The sequence below is a fragment of the Channa argus genome, unplaced genomic scaffold (assembly GCF_033026475.1).
Source record: "Channa argus isolate prfri unplaced genomic scaffold, Channa argus male v1.0 Contig106, whole genome shotgun sequence".
NCBI lineage: Eukaryota > Metazoa > Chordata > Actinopteri > Anabantiformes > Channidae > Channa > Channa argus.
In genome coordinates, this window is record NW_027125325.1 from 91,357 (window position 1) to 99,988 (window position 8,632).

The 8,632-nt window shown below is 43.2% G+C and overlaps 11 non-coding genes across 11 annotated transcripts; all 11 read right to left on the minus strand.

Annotated features, from left to right (window-relative positions):
* Window positions 1-197: 197 nt before the first annotated feature.
* Window positions 198-270, minus strand: trnav-cac (transfer RNA valine (anticodon CAC)). The gene has a single exon. It is a non-coding gene; the product is annotated as a tRNA-Val (tRNA).
* Window positions 271-492: 222 nt separating this feature from the next.
* Window positions 493-565, minus strand: trnav-aac (transfer RNA valine (anticodon AAC)). Its single transcript has one exon. It is a non-coding gene; the product is annotated as a tRNA-Val (tRNA).
* A 1,049-nt stretch (window positions 566-1,614) lies between these two features.
* On the minus strand, window positions 1,615-1,687 carry trnav-cac (transfer RNA valine (anticodon CAC)). Its single transcript has one exon. It is a non-coding gene; the product is annotated as a tRNA-Val (tRNA).
* Window positions 1,688-1,909: 222 nt separating this feature from the next.
* Window positions 1,910-1,982, minus strand: trnav-aac (transfer RNA valine (anticodon AAC)). Its single transcript has one exon. It is a non-coding gene; the product is annotated as a tRNA-Val (tRNA).
* A 1,022-nt stretch (window positions 1,983-3,004) lies between these two features.
* On the minus strand, window positions 3,005-3,077 carry trnav-cac (transfer RNA valine (anticodon CAC)). The gene has a single exon. It is a non-coding gene; the product is annotated as a tRNA-Val (tRNA).
* Window positions 3,078-3,299: 222 nt separating this feature from the next.
* On the minus strand, window positions 3,300-3,372 carry trnav-aac (transfer RNA valine (anticodon AAC)). The gene has a single exon. It is a non-coding gene; the product is annotated as a tRNA-Val (tRNA).
* Window positions 3,373-4,688: 1,316 nt separating this feature from the next.
* On the minus strand, window positions 4,689-4,761 carry trnav-cac (transfer RNA valine (anticodon CAC)). Its single transcript has one exon. It is a non-coding gene; the product is annotated as a tRNA-Val (tRNA).
* Window positions 4,762-5,793: 1,032 nt separating this feature from the next.
* On the minus strand, window positions 5,794-5,866 carry trnav-cac (transfer RNA valine (anticodon CAC)). The gene has a single exon. It is a non-coding gene; the product is annotated as a tRNA-Val (tRNA).
* Window positions 5,867-6,088: 222 nt separating this feature from the next.
* trnav-aac (transfer RNA valine (anticodon AAC)) lies at window positions 6,089-6,161 on the minus strand. The gene has a single exon. It is a non-coding gene; the product is annotated as a tRNA-Val (tRNA).
* A 1,032-nt stretch (window positions 6,162-7,193) lies between these two features.
* On the minus strand, window positions 7,194-7,266 carry trnav-cac (transfer RNA valine (anticodon CAC)). The gene has a single exon. It is a non-coding gene; the product is annotated as a tRNA-Val (tRNA).
* Window positions 7,267-7,479: 213 nt separating this feature from the next.
* trnav-aac (transfer RNA valine (anticodon AAC)) lies at window positions 7,480-7,552 on the minus strand. The gene has a single exon. It is a non-coding gene; the product is annotated as a tRNA-Val (tRNA).
* Window positions 7,553-8,632: the final 1,080 nt, after the last annotated feature.

Here is an 8,632-nt window from a genome sequence, read left to right on the forward strand (position 1 = left end):
TAATCGTCCGCTCTGTCAAAGACACACAGCCTTTATTCAGCGACTACCCTGGCGTAATCTTTTGTTTTTTTGTCTCTTTTGTCTATTTGTGCCATTCTGTGATTTCAGGTTGTTTTACTGAGCAAGCATTCGTAAGAACTTAGTCAACCCACTGACACAACTTGAGTGTGCATGTCATCTTAAAATAACAACAAGAGTGTTTCTGCCTGGTTTCGAACCAGGGACCTTTCGCGTGTGAGGCGAACGTGATAACCGCTACACCACAGAAACCGGCCACTTTGACAAACTTCTTCAGAGCGTAGCTTCCCAGCAAAGTGAATAAAACAGTCACGGAAGATTACTCCTAAAGGGCTTTGGGATGAGAAGATCTTTATGGAACTTTGTAGTACTAAAACCAAAAGTGTTGCCTTTCTCATTGTTAGAACTGAGACAACACCTTTTACAAGACACTCTAACCAGGCTGACTGTGCAGATAATAATGGACAGCAACAGTGTTTCTGCCTGGTTTCGAACCAGGGACCGTTCACATGTTAGGCGAATGTGATAACCACTACACTACAGAACCTGGCCACGCAGGGCGTCACTTTCAGAGGGTAGCATCTAACCACAAAGCGACACATCATCATGCAAGGTCGACTCTAAGGGGCTTTCAAACCTCCTAGTGCACAATAGGTACTTTCTCAGCTTAATGGGGACCATGCTCATATGTAGAGGCTGATCGGTCCAACGCTATGCCAGTGCAGTGTGGAGAGGAGATTGAAGCTCTTGTAATTGACATCCTAGGGCTTCTTCTGCAAGCGCAGCTATTTATCATGGGAAAAAGTCTCAATTTCGATTAATAGTATGTGGTCGGCTTGTCCAAACTAAGGCTGTTTAGAAATTGGTTCTTAACTTTCTTCAGTAGTCTCGCATAACCCTTTTTCGACATGCTGTTTGCCATATCGCGTGCACCAAGAATAGGGCATGCAATGCAGGAAAGGGACTCCTCAACAGATAGTCAACACTGAAATTGAACGACGACTATTGCAACTTTAGCCAGTAATCATTCCACTGCAATTGCACTTTATACATGCCGGACATTCAAATGCAGTATACTGTTTACATGCTGCTTTTTTTGCACCTTTGGCACACTTGACTGTACTGTACTGTAAAATAGTATACAATAGGTTTACTGGTCGGCACTGTCTTAGGTTTTGTGTCCTGTCCTGTGTTATTTTGTGTTGTCCATCTACACTGTCTGTCATTACTGTTTTTCATCTGCACTGTTTGCACTAGGTTGAACTCGATGCACTTTACATAGCTTGTGTTGTTTTGTAGCACCTTGGTTCTGGAGGAACGTTATCTCGTTTCTACTGTGTACTGTGTACCACTGTGTATAATAGAAATGACAATAAAAGCCACTTGACTTGACTTGACTTTATCGTCCGCTCTGTCAAAGACACACAGCCTTTATTCAGCGACTACCCTGGCGTAATCTTTTGTTTTTTTGTCTCTTTTGTCTATTTGTGCCATTCTGTGATTTCAGGTTGTTTTACTGAGCAAGCATTCGTAAGAACTTAGTCAACCCACTGACACAGCTTGAGTGTGCATGTCATCTTAAAATAACAACAAGAGTGTTTCTGCCTGGTTTCGAACCAGGGACCTTTCGCGTGTGAGGCGAACGTGATAACCGCTACACCACAGAAACCGGCCACCTTGACAAACTTCTTAAGAGCGTAGCTTCCCAGCAAAGTGAATAAAACAGTCGCGGAAGATTACTCCTAAGGGGCTTTGGGATGACAAGATCTTTATGGAACTTTGTAGTACTAAAACCAAAAGTGTTGCCTTTCTCATTGTTAGAACTGAGACAACCCCTTTTACAAGACACTCCAACCAGGCTGACTGTGCAGATAATAATGGACAGCAACAGTGTTTCTGCCTGGTTTCGAACCAGGGACCTTTCGCGTGTTAGGCGAATGTGATAACCACTACACTACAGAAACTGGCCACGTAGAGTGGCACTTTCAGAGGGTAGCATCTAACCACAAAGCGACACATCATCATGCAAGGTCGACTCTAAGGGGCTTTCAAACCTCCTAGTGCACAATAGGTACTTTCTCAGCTTAATGGGGACCATGCTCATATGTAGAGGCTGATCGGTCCAACGCTATGCCAGTGCAGTGTGGAGAGGAGATTGAAGCTCTTGTAATTGACATCCTAGGGCTGCTGCTGCAAGTGCAGCTATTTATCGTGGTCGTGGTCGGCTTGTCCAAACAAAGGCTGTTTAGAAATTGGTTCTTAACTTTCTTCAGTAGTCTCGCATAACCCTTTTTCGACATGCTGTTTGCCATATCGCGTGCACCAAGAATAGGGAATGCAATGCAGGAAAGGGACTCCTCAACAGATAGTCAAAACTGAAATTGAACGACGACTATTGCAACTTTAGCCAGTAATCATTCCACTGCAATTGAACTGTATACATGCCGGACATTCAAATGCACTATACTGTTTACATGCTGCTTTTTTTGTACCTTTGGCACACTTGACTGTACTGTACTGTAAAATAGTACACAATAGGTTTACTGGTCGGCACTGTCTTAGGTTTTGTGTCCTGTCCTGTGTTATTTTGTGTTGTCCATCTACACTGTCTGTCATTACTGTTTTTCATCTGCACTGTTTGCACTAGGTTGAACTCGATGCACTTTACATAGCTTGTGTTGTTTTGTAGCACCTTGGTTCTGGAGGAACGTTATCTCGTTTCTACTGTGTACTGTGTACCACTGTGTATAATAGAAATGACAATAAAAGCCACTTGAATTGACTTGACTTAATCGTCCGCTCTGTCAAAGACACACAGCCTTTATTCAGCGACTACCCTGGCGTAATCTTTTGTTTTTTTGTCTCTTTTGTCTATTTGTGCCATTCTGTGATTTCAGGTTGTTTTACTGAGCAAGCATTCGTAAGAACTTAGTCAACCCACTGACACAGCTTGAGTGTGCATGTCATCTTAAAATAACAACAATAGTGTTTCTGCCTGGTTTCAAACCAGGGACCTTTCGCGTGTGTGGCGAACGTGATAACCGCTACACCACAGAAACCGGCCACTTTGACAAACTTCTTCAGAGCGTAGCTTCCCAGCAAAGTGAATAAAACAGTCGCGGAAGATTACTCCTAAGGGGCTTTGGGATGACAAGATCTTTATGGAACTTTGTAGTACTAAAACCAAAAGTGTTGCCTTTCTCATTGTTAGAACTGAGACAACCCCTTTTACAAGACACTCCAACCAGGCTGACTGTGCAGATAATAATGGACAGCAACAGTGTTTCTGCCTGGTTTCGAACCAGGGACCTTTCGCGTGTTAGGCGAATGTGATAACCACTACACTACAGAAACTGGCCACGTAGGGTGGCACTTTCAGAGGGTAGCATCTAACCACAAAGCGACACATCATCATGCAAGGTCGACTCTAAGGGGCTTTCAAACCTCCTAGTGCACAATAGGTACTTTCTCAGCTTAATGGGGACCATGCTCATATGTAGAGGCTGATCGGTCCAACGCTATGCCAGTGCAGTGTGGAGAGGAGATTGAGACTCTTGTAATTGACATCCTAGGGCTGCTGCTGCAAGTGCAGCTATTTATCGTGGTCGTGGTCGGCTTGTCCAAACAAAGGCTGTTTAGAAATTGGTTCTTAACTTTCTTCAGTAGTCTCGCATAACCCTTTTTCGACATGCTGTTTGCCATATCGCGTGCACCAAGAATAGGGAATGCAATGCAGGAAAGGGACTCCTCAACAGATAGTCAAAACTGAAATTGAACGACGACTATTGCAACTTTAGCTAGTAATCATTCCACTGCAATTGCACTTTATACATGCCGGACATTCAAATGCAGTATACTGTTTACATGCTGCTTTTTTTGCACCTTTGGCACACTTGACTGTACTGTACTGTAAAATAGTATACAATAGGTTTACTGGTCGGCACTGTCTTAGGTTTTGTGTCCTGTCCTGTGTTATTTTGTGTTGTCCATCTACACTGTCTGTCATTACTGTTTTTCATCTGCACTGTTTGCACTAGGTTGAACTCGATGCACTTTACATAGCTTGTGTTGTTTTGTAGCACCTTGGTTCTGGAGGAACGTTATCTCGTTTCTACTGTGTACTGTGTACCAATGTGTATAATAGAAATGACAATAAAAGCCACTTGACTTGACTTGACTTAATCGTCCGCTCTGTCAAAGACACACAGCCTTTATTCAGCGACTACCCTGGCGTAATCTTTTGTTTTTTTGTCTCTTTTGTCTATTTGTGCCATTCTGTGATTTCAGGTTGTTTTACTGAGCAAGCATTCGTAAGAACTTAGTCAACCCACTGACACAGCTTGAGTGTGCATGTCATCTTAAAATAACAACAAGAGTGTTTCTGCCTGGTTTCGAACCTGGGACCTTTCGCGTGTGAGGCAACGTGATAACCGCTACACCACAGAAACCGGCCACTTTGACAAACTTCTTCAGAGCGTAGCTTCCCAGCAAAGTGAATAAAACAGTCACGGAAGATTACTCCTAAGGGGCTTTGGGATGAGAAGATCTTTATGGAACTTTGTAGTACTAAAACCAAAAGTGTTGCCTTTCTCATTGTTAGAACTGAGACAACCCCTTTTACAAGACACTCCAACCAGGCTGACTGTGCAGATAATAATAGACAGCAACCGTGTTTCTGCCTGGTTTCGAACCAGGGACCTTTCGCGTGTGAGGCAAACGTGATAACCGCTACACCACAGAAACCGGCCACGTAGGGTGTCAATTCCAGAGGGTAGCATCTAACCACAAAGCGACACATCATCATGCAAGGTCGACTCTAAGGGGCTTTCAAACCTCCTAGTGCACAATAGGTACTTTCTCAGCTTAATGGGGACCATGCTCATATGTAGAGGCTGATCGGTCCAACGCTATGCCAGTGCAGTGTGGAGAGGAGATTGAAGCTCTTGTAATTGACATCCTAGGGCTGCTGCTGCAAGTGCAGCTATTTATCGTGGTCGTGGTCGGCTTGTCCAAACAAAGGCTGTTTAGAAATTGGTTCTTAACTTTCTTCAGTAGTCTCGCATAACCCTTTTTCGACATGCTGTTTGCCATATCGCGTGCACCAAGAATAGGGAATGCAATGCAGGAAAGGGACTCCTCAACAGATAGTCAAAACTGAAATTGAACGACGACTATTGCAACTTTAGCCAGTAATCATTCCACTGCAATTGAACTGTATACATGCCGGACATTCAAATGCACTATACTGTTTACATGCTGCTTTTTTTGTACCTTTGGCACACTTGACTGTACTGTACTGTAAAATAGTATACAATAAGTTTACTGGTCGGCACTATCTTAGGTTTTTTGTCCTGTCCTGTGTTATTTTGTGTTGTCCGTCTACACTGTCTGTCTGTACTGTTTTTCATCTGCACTGTTTACACTAGGTTGAACTCGATGCACTTTACATAGTTTGTGTTGTTTTGTAGCACCTTGGTTCTGGAGGAACGTTATCTCGTTTCTACTGTGTACTGTGTACCACTGTGTATAGTAGAAATGACAATAAAAGCCACTTGACTTGACTTGACTTGACTTGACTTAATCGTCCGCTCTGTCAAAGACACACAGCCTTTATTCAGCGACTACCCTGGCGTAATCTTTTGTTTTTTTGTCTCTTTTGTCTATTTGTGCCATTCTGTGATTTCAGGTTGTTTTACTGAGCAAGCATTCGTAAGAACTTAGTCAACCCACTGACACAGCTTGAGTGTGCATGTCATCTTAAAATAACAACAATAGTGTTTCTGCCTGGTTTTGAACCAGGGACCTTTCGCGTGTGAGGCCAACGTGATAACCGCTACACCACAGAAACCGGCCACTTTGACAAACTTCTTCAGAGCGTAGCTTCCCAGCAAAGTGAATAAAACAGTCGCGGAAGATTACTTCTAAGGGGCTTTGGGATGACAAGATCTTTATGGAACTTTGTAGTACTAAAACCAAAAGTGTTGCCTTTCGCATTGTTAGAACTGAGACAACCCCTTTTACAAGACACTCCAACCAGGCTGACTGTGCAGATAATAATGGACAGCAACAGTGTTTCTGCCTGGTTTCGAACCAGGGACCTTTCGCGTGTTAGGCGAATGTGATAACCACTACACTACAGAAACTGGCCACGTAGGGTGTCAATTCCAGAGGGTAGCATCTAACCACAAAGCGACACATCATCATGCAAGGTCGACTCTAAGAGGTTTTCAAACCTCCTAGTGCACAATAGGTACTTTCTCAGCTTAATGGGGACCATGCTCATATGTAGAGGCTGATCGGTCCAACGCTATGCCAGTGCAGTGTGGAGAGGAGATTGAGACTCTTGTTATTGACATCCTAGGGCTGCTGCTGCAAGTGCAGCTATTTATCGTGGTCGTGGTCGGCTTGTCCAAACAAAGGCTGTTTAGAAATTGGTTCTTAACTTTCTTCAGTAGTCTCGCATAACCCTTTTTCGACATGCTGTTTGCCATATCGCGTGCACCAAGAATAGGGAATGCAATGCAGGAAAGGGACTCCTCAACAGATAGTCAAAACTGAAATTGAACGACGACTATTGCAACTTTAGCCAGTAATCATTCCACTGCAATTGAACTGTATACATGCCGGACATTCAAATGCACTATACTGTTTACATGCTGCTTTTTTTGTACCTTTGGCACACTTGACTGTACTGTACTGTAAAATAGTATACAATAGGTTTACTGGTCGGCACTATCTTAGGTTTTTTGTCCTGTCCTGTGTTATTTTGTGTTGTCCGTCTACACTGTCTGTCTGTACTGTTTTTCATCTGCACTGTTTACACTAGGTTGAACTCGATGCACTTTACATAGTTTGTGCTGTTTTGTAGCACCTTGGTTCTGGAGGAACGTTATCTCGTTTCTACTGTGTACTGTGTACCACTGTGTATAGTAGAAATGACAATAAAAGCCACTTGACTTGACTTGACTTGACTTGACTTAATCGTCCGCTCTGTCAAAGACACACAGCCTTTATTCAGCGACTACCCTGGCGTAATCTTTTGTTTTTTTGTCTCTTTTGTCTATTTGTGCCATTCTGTGATTTCAGGTTGTTTTACTGAGCAAGCATTCGTAAGAACTTAGTCAACCCACTGACACAGCTTGAGTGTGCATGTCATCTTAAAATAACAACAAGAGTGTTTCTGCCTGGTTTCGAACCAGGGACCTTTCGCGTGTGAGGCGAACGTGATAACCGCTACACCACAGAAACCGGCCACTTTGACAAACTTCTTCAGAGCGTAGCTTCCCAGCAAAGTGAATAAAACAGTCGCGGAAGATTACTCCTAAGGGGCTTTGGGATGAGAATATCTTTATGGAACTTTGTAGTACTAAAACCAGAAGTGTTGCCTTTCTCATTTTAGAACTGAGACAACCCCTTTTACAAGACACTCCAACCAGGCTGACTGTGCACTGACAGCAACAGTGTTTCTGCCTGGTTTCGAACCAGGGACCTTTCGCGTGTTAGGCGAACGTGATAACCACTACACTACAGAAACTGGCCACGTAGGGTGTCAATTCCAGAGGCTAGCATCTAACCACAAAGCGACACATCATCATGCAAGGTCGACTCTAAGGGGCTTTCAAACCTCCTAGTGCACATTAGGTACTTTCTCAGCTTAATGGGGACCATGCTCATATGTAGAGGCTGATCGGTCCAACGCTATGCCAGTGCAGTGTGGAGAGGAGATTGAAGCTCTTGTAATTGACATCCTACGGCTGCTGCTGCAAGTGCAGCTATTTATCATGGGAGAAATTCTCTATTTCGATTAATAGTATGTGGTCGGCTTGTCCAAACTAAGGCTGTTTAGAAATTGGTTCTTAACTTTCTTCAGTAGTCTCGCATAACCCTTTTTCGACATGCTGTTTGCCATATCGCGTGCACCAAGAATAGGGAATGCAATGCAGGAAAGGGACTCCTCAACAGATAGTCAAAACTGAAATTGAACGACGACTATTGCAACTTTAGCCAGTAATCATTCCACTGCAATTGCACTGTATACATGCCGGACATTCAAATGCACTATACTGTTTACATGCTGCTTTTTTTGTACCTTTGGCACACTTGACTGTACTGTACTGTAAAATAGTATACAATAGGTTTACTGGTCGGCACTATCTTAGGTTTTTTGTCCTGTCCTGTGTTATTTTGTGTTGTCCGTCTACACTGTCTGTCTGTACTGTTTTTCATCTGCACTGTTTACACTAGGTTGAACTCGATGCACTTTACATAGTTTGTGTTGTTTTGTAGCACCTTGGTTCTGGAGGAACATTATCTCGTTTCTACTGTGTACTGTGTACGACTGTGTATAGTAGAAATGACAATAAAAGCCACTTGACTTGACTTGACTTGACTTGACTGAATCGTCCGCTCTGTCAAAGACACACAGCCTTTATTCAGCGACTACCCTGGCGTAATCTTTTGTTTTTTTGTCTCTTTTGTCTATTTGTGCCATTCTGTGATTTCAGGTTGTTTTACTGAGCAAGCATTCGTAAGAACTTAGTCAACCCACTGACACAGCTTGAGTGTGCATGTCATCTTAAAATAACAACAAGAGTGTTTCTGCCTGGTTTCGAAC